This window comes from Diabrotica virgifera, chromosome 6 (assembly GCF_917563875.1).
Source record: "Diabrotica virgifera virgifera chromosome 6, PGI_DIABVI_V3a".
NCBI classification, from domain to species: domain Eukaryota; kingdom Metazoa; phylum Arthropoda; class Insecta; order Coleoptera; family Chrysomelidae; genus Diabrotica; species Diabrotica virgifera.
Genome location: NC_065448.1, coordinates 178,580,930 through 178,596,369, shown reverse-complemented (window position 1 = coordinate 178,596,369; position 15,440 = coordinate 178,580,930). Strand labels below are relative to the sequence as shown.

The 15,440-nt window shown below is 33.1% G+C and overlaps 1 protein-coding gene across 3 annotated transcripts in view; it reads left to right on the top strand.

The window, feature by feature from the left end:
* The window catches only part of LOC126887043 (uncharacterized), a 132,279-nt gene that overhangs the window by 85,012 nt on the left and 31,827 nt on the right, over window positions 1–15,440 (top strand). The window lies entirely within an intron of this gene.

Sequence of the window (15,440 nt, the reverse complement as noted above, 5' to 3'; positions counted from 1 at the left end):
GAAACTGATTCGGTACTTCACTCTCACAGGCCATTGATGTTGAAGGTTTGTTACTCTGATTATCATCAAGATCATCTTCTAATTTAATGTGATGTTTAGGCGTATTACTAGATGGTCTCAAGTGATATTTATTTCTTCTTACCAATGTTCCATTTTCTTTCTCAATAACATATGATCTTGGCTCTTGTAAACATTGCCTGACCACAGCAGGTTTCCATTGCCCATCTTCCCTTATAACAACGTTATCGCCTTCACTTAATTTTTCTCTTGCAGCTGTATTTCTATCATAGTAGTGCTTGTACAATTTTCTTTTGTCATCCAATTTATTCTTTTCACTTGTTAGGTCTACTTGTTCTGGTAAATATTTTTCATGTAAGACTGGAAGTTTGCTTCTAAGTCTACGACTATTCAAGAGTTGTGCTGGGGACTTGTCTGATCCTAACAGTGGTGTGTTCCTATATTCTAATAAAGCTAACTGAAGATCACCACACTTTCTGAGAATATTTTTAGCTATCTGAACAGCTCGTTCCGCCTGCCCATTTGATCTAGGATATCTAGGGCTAGATGTCACAAATTTAAAATTCCATTCTCTAGAGAATTCTCTACATTCCTTAGAGCCAAAAGGCATATTGTCAGATACAATTTCCAAAGGAATCCCATGAGTGGCAAACATGGTCTTAAATGATTTTATTATTGACTGGGATGTTTTGGACGGCAACAGAACAATTTCAATCCACTTTGTGAGATAATCCATTACAATTAAATAAGATGCTCCTCCGAACTCACAAATATCAGCCGCTAGCATTTGAAATGGAAGTTCTGGAATTTCTCTTAGTATTAATGGCTCTTTAACATTACTTCTGTGATATTTCTCACAATCAACACAATTTCTAACCAAATCCACTATGTCCTTATTCATATTTGGCCAGAACAACACTTGCCTTGCTCTTTGCTGTGTCTTTGTAACTCCAAAGTGTGTTTCATGAAGAAACTTTAACATCCTAGGCCTTAAAGAATCCGGAACTATAACTCTGTCCATATAAAATATCAAATCATTCAATATGTAGATGTCATGCCTAATACTAAAATAATCTTTTACTACATAAGGTACCCTCGAAGAGCATGACGGCCACCCTTTTTCACAAAAATCTTTGATCAATTGAAGTTTTTTATCCTGTTTAGTTTCAGCTATAAATTCCTCTCTCCTTTCATCTGTTATATTTATTGTATGCACTATTTCTGTTACAAAAGCATCATCCTCTACCTTTTCCTTCACAAAATTACGAGATAACAAATCAGCTATTAGCATTTCCTTGCCTGGCATATATTCCACAGTTAAGTCATATTTTAATAATTTTACCTTCATACGTTGTAGTCTAGGAGAATCTACTTCAGCTATGCCTTTCTTCATTATCGAAATCAATGGCTTATGATCTGTGAATACCTTAACTTCTCTACCATAAATATAATTATGAAATTTAGTACAAGAAAATAGGATTGCATTTAGTTCCTTTTCAATCTGGCTAAATCTAGTTTCACAATCAGTTAAAGACCTAGAAGCAAAAGATACCGGTTTATGATTCTGCAGTAATACACATCCCACGCCATTTTGACTTGAATCTGTTTGAATTATTATTGACTTATTTTCATCAAAATTTGCAAGAACTGGTGGTGAGCAAATTAACTTTTTTATTAAATTTAATGCGTCTGTGTGACTTTTAGTCCACACCCAAAGTGTATTCTTTTTTAACAATTCTCTTAATGGGGCTGATACATCCGATAAGTTTGGTATAAAACTGCGATGATAATTGATCATGCCCAATATTTTTTGTAACTCTTTTTTATTATTGGGTTCTTTTAAATTAATAATAGCTTTTATTTTATCTAAGTCAGGTCTCATACCATTTTTATCAAATGTATTTCCCAAATATTTTACTTCAGACATTCTATATTGTATCTTATTAGAATTAAATTTTACCCCAATATTTCTAGCACGTTCCAATACTTCATTAAGGATTCTATCATGTTCTTTAAGACTATCAGCAAATATCAAAAGATCATCAAAATATATAAGACAGCCCTCAATATCACCAAAATTCTCTAAGTTAATTCTTTGAAAAAATTCGGGGGCAATATTTAGTCCAAATGGAAGTCTATCAAATTTCCAAATTCCAAAGGGAGTTCCAAATGCACAAACTCTACTGGACTCCTCATCTAGCTGAACTTGATAGAATCCCTCTTTAAAGTCTAAAACAGAAAAATAGCATTTGTTTTTTAACTTATTGCATATCTCTTCAATAGTAGGTATTAAGCAATATTCCTTTTCAAGCGCTTGGTTTAAATCTTTAGGATCCAAACAGATTCTTAACGTTTTATCAGGCTTTTCAACGATAACTAAATTGCTCAACCACTCAGTAGGACCCTCACATTTAGATATGATGCCACGTTTTTCTAAATCTAAAAGTGTGTTTTCTAATCTTTTTTTAATGGCTAAAGGGACCCTTCGTGGTGGTTTAGCTACAGGAACACAATTATCTTTAAGTTTTAGTTTACATTTTTGAGGACATTTGCCTAATCCAATGAATACATCACTATTTTGTTTAATAAAGGCACTTTTTGTTATGTTTAAATCTATGTTATCTACTCTTCGTATCAAATCTAAATCTAAGCATGATTTTAACCCTAAAATTGGTGTAAGGCTATCTTTAACTACAACAAATTCTAATAAATAATCAATATTTTTATATTTACAGACAAGTTTTATTGTACCAATAGGAACGACCTTAAAACCACCATATGTTTCAAGTATGACTTTAGTTTCTTTTAAATCATTAATTTTGCAAACTTTTTGAACAAAACCATTAGGCAAAATGTTAACCTGTGCCCCTGTATCTATTTTAAAAGGTATATCAACATTACTAATTTTTAAATTTTCGATCCAGTCTTTATTATTTTTATTCTTGATTTCATTAACAGTGATTGATGATATCATAAAATCACCTACCTCGTTATTTTCACTTTCTTCCACTTGTACTTCTCTCACTAACCTGCTATGATAACACACTTTATCGAAATGGTTATTTTTACCGCACTTTCTGCACTTTTTTCCATATGCTGGACACCTCCTTGGCCCATGGACTCTCCCACAGTTTCTGCAGCTATATTCATCTCTAGAATTTGCACTCCTGAATGTTTGGACTGAATTTTGCCCCTGCTTGGCTTTACTCCCAATTGATTCAATTTTAACCTTCTCCAAGCTGTTCTGAACTTCTTTTATTTGAGCTTGGGATATTTCATGCATTTTACATATTTCAATAGCTTTAGCCAGATCTAAATTAATGGTCTTTAACATGTTTTGTTGTGCATCCTTACTATTAGTGCCTAATACTATTCTATCTCTTACCATTGAAGATGCTTCTGCTCCAAACTCACAATTTTTTACTTTGTTTTTTAAATCTGTTAAAAAGTGGTCAAACGGCTCTCTTTCTTCTTGAATGCGGTTGTAAAACACATATCTTTCATAGACCACGTTTTTTCTAGGCGTGACATAAGACTCAAATGCTTCCAATACATCTGCTAGCTTGCCTTTTTGGGCCTCCGTTAATTCCAAAGTGTTATAGATTTCAATGCCTTCTTCTCCAATTAGATTGAGTAAAATTGCTACCTTAACGTCATCACTTTTACCACTTTTTCCAGAGGCCATCAGATATATTTCAAAACTTTGTCTGAATCTTTTAAAATTTTCGGCCACATTTCCTTCAAATGACAATGTATTTGGTAACCTCACTTCCATGATTTTGGTTTATTTTCCACTAGACTGCGCCATGTAATAATGTTTAAAATCTTATGAATTGTTGTAGTACTTTATTCAATAATCATACTTTATAATTATATGTCATTGCTCTATTATCGTTACTTGACCTAACCCCTGCCATGAGGCCTCATGTCCTTGTCCTGTGTCATCGCTCTGTCAACAATCACTTCAAGTGATCTATGATCACAGGACTTTACATTTGTGAGCTATTCAGTCTCATGACACATATTATTGCACTGTAGGCCTAAAATGTCACTTAGTTTGTCTGGTATGTTATAAGTAATGTTGTATCTCTTACACGTATGTATTATTTCGCAACTTAAAATATAGGAACATTGGTAGTATGTTCACAGAATGTCTTATGGTAACATTCCAGGAATAATTTAATCAGATGTTCACCGAATGTTCCCTAAATGTCCAGGACATTCAAATATTGATAGAACTTTGGTAGTACATTCCTGGAATGTTGTGTGTTGTTAGGGAAGTTTAAGTAATAACACCTTTTCGACTCGACAAACGAGTCCCAAACGATCCCACTACCTATCTAGAAAAAACGACCAAATCCATCATAAATAAGTCCACTCTACCTCCAGACATCAAAAAATCTCTTACACCCAGAGAAAAACCGTCCCGAATTCCAAGAATATACGGACTTCCAAAAATTCATAAGCCCAACGTTCCTCTAAGACCCATTGTCAGTGCATACAATTGCCCCACTCAGAAATTGGCAAAACATCTCGCCTTATCCCTACAACCACTAGCCGAAAACGCCTTGTCATTCGTCAAAAATTCTTTCCATTTCATTGATCTTCTGAAAAATATTTCTATCTCATCCTCAGATATTATAGTTAGTTTTGACCACAAACCATACATACTCATAGACGTTTCACGTAAATTGTCAAGGTCAAGACAGCAAATTAGTTACCATTCCAATCAAGAGATGTCGCTGTCAGTAAATTCTCTTGTCATATTTAACAACTGACAGTTGACAATTAAATTAATTTTTATTTTACAGTTTGTGGCTTAATTATTTTATTATAGTGGTGTTACGTTTTTAATTAGATTTAATCACAATTTTAATCAAGTGTATTAACCTCCACTCCATTTTTATGAGTAGAATTTTTAGTTTACATTGATCATCCCGTGTTGTGTTTCTCCACATTAAAAAAAACAATATAATAGATCCTGAAACAGTTTATTCCAATAGACAAGTGTGTCATCAACATTTCGGACCTATATATTTTTGGAAGTTTGTAAAAGATTATAAGGTATTTATCTAACTAAACAATCATCCTACAAGATTCTTTCAAATATTTTCATTTAAGTCGATACACATCAGTGCTTTCACGTGACACATAGCAGTAGTGTTTAGCATTTTGAAAACAAATTGGAATATTTGAAGTTTTCAGTAAAATATGGAATAAAACATTGAACTGTCTTTCTGTTGTTTTAATTTCCTGCGAAATTTCATCAAAAATTCCGCAAAATTTATAATTTGAAATGCTCACGTAACTAAAATTTGTCATTTTAGTTCCCATTCCAATCAAGAGATGGCGTTAATTCGATCCGAAAGATTAACATGGTCGTGAAACGTCTATAAGTATGTATGGTTTGTGGTTTTGACATTGTTTCTTTATTCACCAACATTCCTATTGATGAAACCATTTCCATCTTGGACTCCAAACATCAAATCCCCCAAGACACATTATCTCTTATGGGCCATTCCACGAACATACGCCTGTTTTGGATTACTTCGACAACGAATATTTTACTGTGCAACATAAGAAGTACGAAAGTAAATGGCGTTAATAATTATTCCAATAAACAACAATGTAATTTGCAATTTACTTTCGTTCTTCTTATTTTGCACATTAAAATATTCATTGTTGAAGTAATCCAAAACAGGCGTATGTTCGTGGAAGAATAGGGTATATAAAACATTGCATGTCTAATACATACTTTTCATTCCAAAATCAATTCTACCGTCAAATTAAAGGTGCCCCAATGGGATCCCCTCTCTCTCCCGTAATAGCTGATATCTACATGGAACATTTCGAAACAATAGCCCTGTCATCATCAAATCTCAAACCCACTTGCTGGTTACGGTAAGTTGATGACACTTTTGTCATTTGGCCCCATGGTAAAGATACGTTAGATCTCTTCCTCTCCCACCTGAATGGAATACACCCCAGTATTCAATTTACGATGGAAGTTGAGTCTGAGGAGTCTTTACCATTTATTGATGTACTTATTCAAAAACAGCCACCTCACACTTTTTCCTATTCCGTGTACCGAAAACCCACCCATACAAATCGGTATCTCAATGCCCAGTCACATCATCACCCCGCCCAACTCAGTTCAGTTGTCAACACTCTTGTTTCCCGTTCTACAAGGCTTAGTGTCGACAATCACAGACCATCTGAAATAAATTCAATAAGGCAAATACTCTTACAAAACGGCTACCATAAAACCAAAATCAATAGGAGCATTCAGAAACATCTAAATCCCATTCCATCTAATAAAGAAAACTTGCCGCCCGATCAACCCAAAATCTTTCTACCTTTTATCAAAGGTGTCACTGACAAGATTAGTAGAATTCTTACCCCTCTAAATATCAAAACCGTCTTTACTACTCACTCCAAGATACCTTGTTCCAGTTGCCCACGGACATACATAGGACAGACAAACCGACGAATCCAAAACCGTATCTACGAACATTCCATATCTGTAAAACATTCCGACAATACTTCAGCCCTTGACCAACATCATATTCAGACAGGTCACCAAATAGATTTCGAGAAAGCAAAAACCATCGCCCCTCTCCGCTCCTTAAAATCGAGAATTATCCGTGAAGCCATCGAAATTGAAAAACGCCCTGACAGCCTAAACACACGCGATGACGCCAAAAGACAGTCGATCCCACTCAGGCCTCTCCCGCGCATACAGTTCCCGCGCGCACTGAGAGTATAAAAGGAGCTACACAGGCGAAGGTCGTCACTCGACACTGAGGAGTAGGCAGATTGAGACCTCAGTGCCGCTTGACCGTTCTCCTAGAGAACAAGACACTACTGGTACGTCACGAGTGAGGGGAGTAGGCAGATTGAGACCCCGAACTCGAACGGAACCATACCCCTCTTGATAATGGCTCCAAAAAGGGTGTCGAAACATCGAGTTTTAAATTCTCAACGCGGTTCAATTTTCATATATATATATATATATATATATATATATATATATATATATATATATATATATATATATATATATATATGTATATATATATATATATATACAACAAACAAGTGGTTTATTAGGGTTGCAGTCAGAAGTTTGGCCAGGATATCAAAGAAACACTCTTTTGACTTTTTGTCTAGCTTTCGGGGTTGTTTGACCCCTTTATCAAGACTCTGTAATATAAAACAAAAATGTAAGTATTTTAAAATATTACATTGTTTTAGTAAACCTACTAGTCGTTGAGATTATTAAAGAGAAGCTTGATGATGCTCAACATTTCAAATTAACACAAATATTGAAAACAGAAAACAAAGGACACAATACATTTTAAAATTTTTGAATAATTAGCAGAAATACAATAATTATTCTGTCATGTTAACCTACTGATAATGTAAGTCAAAAACTCTGACACATAGAGAACAGAAAGAAGAAACAATCAAATTAAAAAGTATCAAATAAAAAAGTAATTAAGTGTTATGATTATTGTGGTTCTTTTTAAAACATCAGAGGCCCATACAAGGTGTGTTCAAATTCACTAACTGTACTTAATGAATTTGAACACACCTTGTATGGGCCTCTGATGTTTTAAAAAGAACCACAATAATCATAACACTTAATTACTTTTTTATTTGATACTTTTTAATTTGATTGTTTCTTCTTTCTGTTCTCTATGTGTCAGAGTTTTTGACTTACATTATCAGTAGGTTAACATGACAGAATAATTATTGTATTTCTGCTAATTATTCAAAAATTTTAAAATGTATTGTGTCCTTTGTTTTCTGTTTTCAATATTTGTGTTAATTTGAAATGTTGAGCATCATCAAGCTTCTCTTTAATAATCTCAACGACTAGTAGGTTTACTAAAACAATGTAATATTTTAAAATACTTACATTTTTGTTTTATATTACAGAGTCTTGATAAAGGGGTCAAACAACCCCGAAAGCTAGACAAAAAGTCAAAAGAGTGTTTCTTTGATATCCTGGCCAAACTTCTGACTGCAACCCTAATAAACCACTTGTTTGTTGATATTGACAGTCACTAATATCCAGTATTTCTTATATATATATATATATATATATATATATATATATATATATATATATATATATATATATATATATATATAAAACTTAAAGCTAAAATCAATATCAATAAAAGTTTCACTTTTTACTAACATTCCTATAGATGAAACCCTAAATATTCTGGAAACGAAACACAGTATCCAGCAAGACCACCTATCTCTCATTAAACATTGCATGTCCAACACTTATTTCATCTTCCAAAATCAATTTTACAGACAAATAAATGGTGCCCCAATGGGCTTACCACTCTCTCCAGTAATTGCTAATATCTTTATGGAAGATTTCGAGACCCGAGCACTATCCACATCTACGCTCAAACCCACATGTTGGCTACGATATGTTGATGATACATTCGTCATTTGGCCCCACGGCAGGGATGCTTTAGTGTCTTTTCAGACCCATCTGAATGGTATACATCCCAGTATCCAGTTCACGATGGAGATGGAGACTGACTCATCCTTACCGTTTCTCGACGTTCTTATTAAGAAGAACCAATCCCAAGGTTTTCATCACTCTGTTTATCGAAAACCCACCCATACCAACCGCTACTTGCATGTCAACTCTCATCATCCACCTTCTCAAATTAATTCAGTCATTAATACTCTTGTCTCCAGATCAATACGTCTTTCCGATGATGCAAGTAGATCTACTGAACTCTCTTCTTTAAAACAAGCCCTCATCCAAAACGGTTACCATCGATAGGAGCATCCACAAACTTCAATCTCCAGCTCAATCCAAACCCCATGAGTCTGATTCTGATCATACGAAAGCTTTTCTTCCATATATCAGAGGTGTTACTGACAAAATCGACAGAATTCTTAAACCACGAGGAATAAAAACAATATTTACCCCCCAACAAAAACTTTCATCTCTTGTCCGATCCGTAAAAGACAACATTCCAAATGAACAACACGGAGTTTATGAAATTCCTTGTGCAGACTGCCCCCGATCTTACATAGGACAAACCAATCGTAGAATCCAAAATAGGATTTATGAACATTCCATATCTGTTCGCAATTCAGATTCAGTTTCAGCCCTAGGCCAACACCATCTTCATACAGGTCACAAAATTGACTTTGAACACTCCAGAACCATAACTCCCATTCGCTACTATAAACAAAGGATTATCCGAGAAGCTATAGAAATCGAAAAACGGCCAAATTGTCTCAATAAAAGAGATGACTGCATCCGTTTACCTTCGACTTGGAGACCCCTCCTAAAGAAAACATCGTCTGCTCCAATTCCCGCCGTCAAAAATCTTCGCGCCAATCCAAATCCCGCTCCGAATAGTCTTCGCGCTAATTCCCACTCCGCCACGTCATCGACAGCCACGTCAGTCACGCCAGTCCACAGTATAAATAACCGCCCCAGCGTCAACAACAACAGTAGTGCAGTGAGTAGTGAGTGTAGTGTCTGGAGCCTCAGGAGACTGATACCCCGGAAGCCCTGAAGATGACGTCAGAGAGGACGTCGAAAGCTCGGCCTAGAAATCAACGACGCGGTTCAACCCGGAAGCCTGGTGAGTTTATTTTTAATATTAATTCTTTTATTGATATTGATTTTAGCTTTAAGTTTTATATATATATATATATATATATATATATATATATATATATATATATATATATATATATATATATATATATATATATATATATATATATATATATATATATATATATATATATATATATATATATATATATATATATATATATATTGTCATAGATAAAGAAAAGCAGAGAGGAAAAAGAAGAAAATCTAATTATCTAATTGTATGATAATTTATATTACGTTAAAATAATTTTTTTTAATATTTAATTTTTTTCATTCACCCTGTAAAATAGATAACGATTTCAATTACCCAGTATTGTATTGTAAGGTATTAGTTTTTCTTTTTCATAATGTTAAAATAATTCTATGAATTTTGGACAAATGCGTTTATCATGTTAACAGTGCGGTTACATTCAATAGACAGTGTTTCTACGAACAATTAGCGGCAAAAGCGTTTGGAGGCGTTGATATATGACGTAGTAAGGATATTGGTTTGGACGAATGGAACTGAAGGGAGGATATAGTTTGAAGGATGTCAGAAATTTTAATTTTGGAGATTTTGGATGACAAGACAAGAACGAGAGTCAGGGTGTGTTTTAGAGAGAGCTGAGATAGAAGGTATTGTTAAAGAATAAGTAACAGTAGTGTCGGGCTTCGTTAATAAAAAAGCCTTATAGGCACCCGTACATAAAAAGTACAAAATAAAATGTTATTTTAAAAGTCAAAGGAGTGAACACAGCTGTACCGAGGTATCCAAACATATACATTATACTCTCCGTAAATAGTCTCTGTTTGCCACGCTTTTGGTTTCATTTGGTTGCATCGACCTATACGTAAAGGATCCAGTGAAATAGGACGTAAACTTTCACATAAACTTTTTCGTGATTTTCAAATTGACTTTTGTTTTACTAAGTAGTTATAATTCATTTTGTATTCATACTGGGTAATTTCAATTTCAAAATAATTTGAGTTATTTTTCAGATTTGTTTTCAGTATTTTGCACAAGCATTTCATAGATTGTCTGTTTTTTTTTGTATTCTATTATTAAAAATTTGTGTTTCAATTCTTTGGTATAATTAATTTTTCTTTAATATACGGTTATATTTTATTTTTATTTATTTTTATTTTTCCATGAGTTTTTTCTGAGTATTGGTTTTGCATTTCTGCGATTGGATGATGTAAAACCCTGAGAAAAATTTATTAATTTGAGCTAGCCCAATCAAAGTAGATATCAATAAGTAGAATCAAAACAATATTGTCGCCCAAGCGTGTGAGGCAAAAGCAGAAACACCAATACCCAGACAAAGTGTACTGGAAAATATATAAATTCTTACAGGATTTTTCTAATTTTTTTCTCTCTGCCAAATTTCGACAAAGTATTTTTGATTTTTATTATTCAAACCTTTTTCGCTTTGAATAATCTTGGAAAAATTTTTTACATAACCAGATATTTTTATTTGATCAACATTCTTGGGGAATAGGCAAAAATAATAGTTCGGTTGGTTTGTAATTTCACATTGTTAAGTCCAGAAAAAGGAAAGAAAATGGAGACAAGACTCAACAAAAAACAAAAGGAAACAGAAGAACGTTATAGCGAGGAAGGAATAGAAAATGTAGACGAAGAAATTAGTATTACAGAAACAACAATCAAGGAGAGTAGCACAGAAATGTCAACAATGGATAGGATATTACAAATGCTACAGATACAGACAGAAGAAATAAATAAAAAATTAAATGATAACAGTCAAAGACAGGAAGAAAACAGTAGAAGACAAGCAGAAAAAATAAAAAAAAATATAGACGAAAACAGTAAACGACAAGATCTAGGTTTTAAACAAATGGAGCAGAGACTAGAACAGCATAAAGAGGATGTACAAATGTATTTAAAACAGATGAAACATGAAATAGAGCAGAAAACAAAGGAAATTAGCCAAAATTTAGAAAAACATACCAAGAAACCACAGAATTTGGAAAAACATGTAGAAGATAGAGACGAGGAAATAGAGGATAGATTTAAAAAAATAGATAAGAAACTATTGGAAGTAAAAACACAACATAATACTGGAGAAAGAAGACAAGTAATTATATACAATGGAGCAGAAAATAAGGTCCAATTTGGCGGGGATATAAAGAAACAGCACCCAGTCCCGTTTATTAGGATGCTTAAAAATAAAAAACAAGGATATGAAGAGTTTGAAGAGGCTAAGAATATGATAAGGAATCATTTTAAGGATGGAGCAGCATTATGGTTCGAGAGTAAGCAAAATGAGTTGCAAGATTGGTAAGAATTTGAAAGAAAATTTTTGAGATATTATTGGGGAAAAGAGAAACAGATGGTCGTGAATAGTGAACTACAAAATGGGAAATATGATGAGAAACTAGGAATATCCGAAGAGAAATATGCATTGCAAGTATACGCAAGTGGGCTATATTTAAATTATAATTATTCGGAAGAACAGCTAGTTGAATTGATAGCAAGACATTTTGACAATACAATGGAAGACTATGTCACCTTGCAAGGATATAGGGACGTGGACAGTTTATGCCAGTTCTTAGTTGTAAGAGAGGCTCGAAGAAAAGAAAGAAGGACACGTAGGCAAACGGAAAACAATGGGAACAACCAAACAAACCGAATACACAACTACAGACCGTCTCATAATGAAAATACATACCGATACAATGGATATAGGGATAACGAAGGACAAAGATATACAAACAATTTTCATCAAAATAGATATGAGCAGAATAGAAATGGATATCAGCAAAATAGATTTCAAAACAATGGGAGAAATTATAACAGTCAACCATATCAGCCAAATACAGGAAGGGAAAATTTTAACAGAGGACACCAATATAACAACCACAATGGACAAGGAAGAGAACAAAACAGAGAAATAAATAACCTAAGTTTAATCAGAGAAGGAGAAGATGAACAAGGACACCAAGAAATAGACAATGTGGAAGTAGAAAGCAATAGAGCAGGGTCGTCTTTTCGGGAGAGCACTCACTAAAAACAGGGATAAGATCAAATTCAGGAATATATACTCACCCTAGGGAATTTATCACTTTAGCGAAAAAAAAGATTGAATACGGGCGCAATAATTTGGTTATGGTACAGGGGTATATTAAAAATAAAAAGTTGGATATCCTTTTGGACAATGGTTCAGAGGTATCATTAGTTAATAAACAATTGATAAAGGATTTAGGACTAAATTCTCAAAAGTATAATATTTCTCGAATAAGGTTAGTGAGTGCTAATTCAAAAAAGATTTCGACTACGAATGAGGCTATTGGTTTGACATTGAGATTTAAAAATAGAGAATATTTGATAAATTGTTTTATAATTGAGGACATGGAATGTCCTTATATTGTCATTGGAATGGATGAATTGGATAAGTATGGAACGGAAATTAATTTTGCAAACAACTATATAAAATTTGGAGAGGACATACTGGAAGAAGGTTTAAAGGAAAAAGAAGATGAGCAGGAAGATAGTACAGCGCCGAATAAGGTGTGTACATCAATGACTAACAAGCAAGATGAAAATAAAGAGGACAAGGAAGAAGAGGACACAGGAAATGAAGTAAATGTTTTAACAACAAATTTTAAATCTAATAAAATGAGAAGTGTGGCATCGCAAACGATGTACACCGATGAAAGAAAAGAGGGGAAGAAGAGGAGGAGAAGAAATAGGAAGAAAAGAAGTGTAACGCCGACACAGGTGGACACAATTGTAGGACCTGAAGAGAAAGAAGAGGAAGAAGAAAATTTAAATGTCGAAAATCGTGTGTACAAACATGACAAAAAAAGAAGTTGAAATATTGGATGAGGAAGAAACTGTAGTTTTTGGAGAAGAAGAATCGGAGGAGAATGGGAACGAAGTTGAGTTCAATATGTGTATAAAATCAAGGAATTGCGAAAAGAAAGAAGAGACATCAATAATAGTCTGTGAAGAAGAAATGACGCATAACTTAAAAAAATTATTGGCAGAACATGCGGGAGAAATCAAAACTGAAAATAGAGTAGCGACAAAATACGAACACACAATCAAAAGGAAAAACTTATATAATTTCCACTCGAAGATATACTCTAATCCGTGTAAATATAGAAAACATGTAGGTCAAGAAATAGATAACAGGTTGAGGAATAAAATAATAGAAAAATGTCATTCACAACACATAAATCTAGTAGTCATTATTAAACAAAGTAATGGGGGCATAAGTATTTATCTAGGAGCCCGTAATTGGAATTTATTTACAGTTTACTCGAGTAATTTGGGTCTGAAAAAAATTCTTTTCTTTTCAATCTCGATTTTTGTTCATACCCAAGGTCGGGGAAGTTGTCATAGATAAAGAAAAGCAGAGAGGAAAAAGAAGAAAATCTAATTATCTAATTGTATGATAATTTATATTACGTTAAAATAATTTTTTTTAATATTTAATTTTTTTCATTCACCCTGTAAAATAGATAACGATTTCAATTACCCAGTATTGTATTGTAAGGTATTAGTTTTTCTTTTTCATAATGTTAAAATAATTCTATGAATTTTGGACAAATGCGTTTATCATGTTAACAGTGCGGTTACATTCAATAGACAGTGTTTCTACGAACAATTAGCGGCAAAAGCGTTTGGAGGCGTTGATATATGACGTAGTAAGGATATTGGTTTGGACGAATGGAACTGAAGGGAGGATATAGTTTGAAGGATGTCAGAAATTTTAATTTTGGATGACAAGAAAAGAACGAGAGTCAGGGTGTGTTTTAGAGAGAGCTGAGATAGAAGGTATTGTTAAAGAATAAGTAACAGTAGTGTCGGGCTTCGTTAATAAAAAAGCCTTATAGGCACCCGTACATAAAAAGTACAAAATAAAATGTTATTTTAAAAGTCAAAGGAGTGAACACAGCTGTACCGAGGTATCCAAACATATACATTATACTCTCCGTAAATAGTCTCTGTTTGCCACGCTTTTGGTTTCATTTGGTTGCATCGACCTATACGTAAAGGATCCAGTGAAATAGGACGTAAACTTTCACATAAACTTTTTCGTGATTTTCAAATTGACTTTTGTTTTACTAAGTAGTTATAATTCATTTTGTATTCATACTGGGTAATTTCAATTTCAAAATAATTTGAGTTATTTTTCAGATTTGTTTTCAGTATTTTGCACAAGCATTTCATAGATTGTCTGTTTTTTTTTTGTATTCTATTATTAAAAATTTGTGTTTCAATTCTTTGGTATAATTAATTTTTCTTTAATATACGGTTATATTTTATTTTTATTTATTTTTATTTTTCCATGAGTTTTTTCTGAGTATTGGTTTTGCATTTCTGCGATTGGATGATGTAAAACCCTGAGAAAAATTTATTAATTTGAGCTAGCCCAATCAAAGTAGATATCAATAAGTAGAATCAAAACAATATATATATATATATATATATATATATATATATATTATATATATATGTATATATATATATATATATATATATATATATATATATATATATATATATATAAAATGATGTTGGATAATCGAGTACAAATATAAAAATAAATAAGCAAAATCATTGGCTAATACTCGTAAAGTGAATGTGAATTTAGTTGGAAATATATAAAATGATGAAGGGTCATCATTCCATACATTTCTGTGCAACTATATACACCGGTGTTTCGGCCTATTTGGGCTTCGTCAGTATAGTGTAGCAAGTTAAAAAAGTTGTTTGTTAACTTGTAAAAGGATTACTACAGGAGCA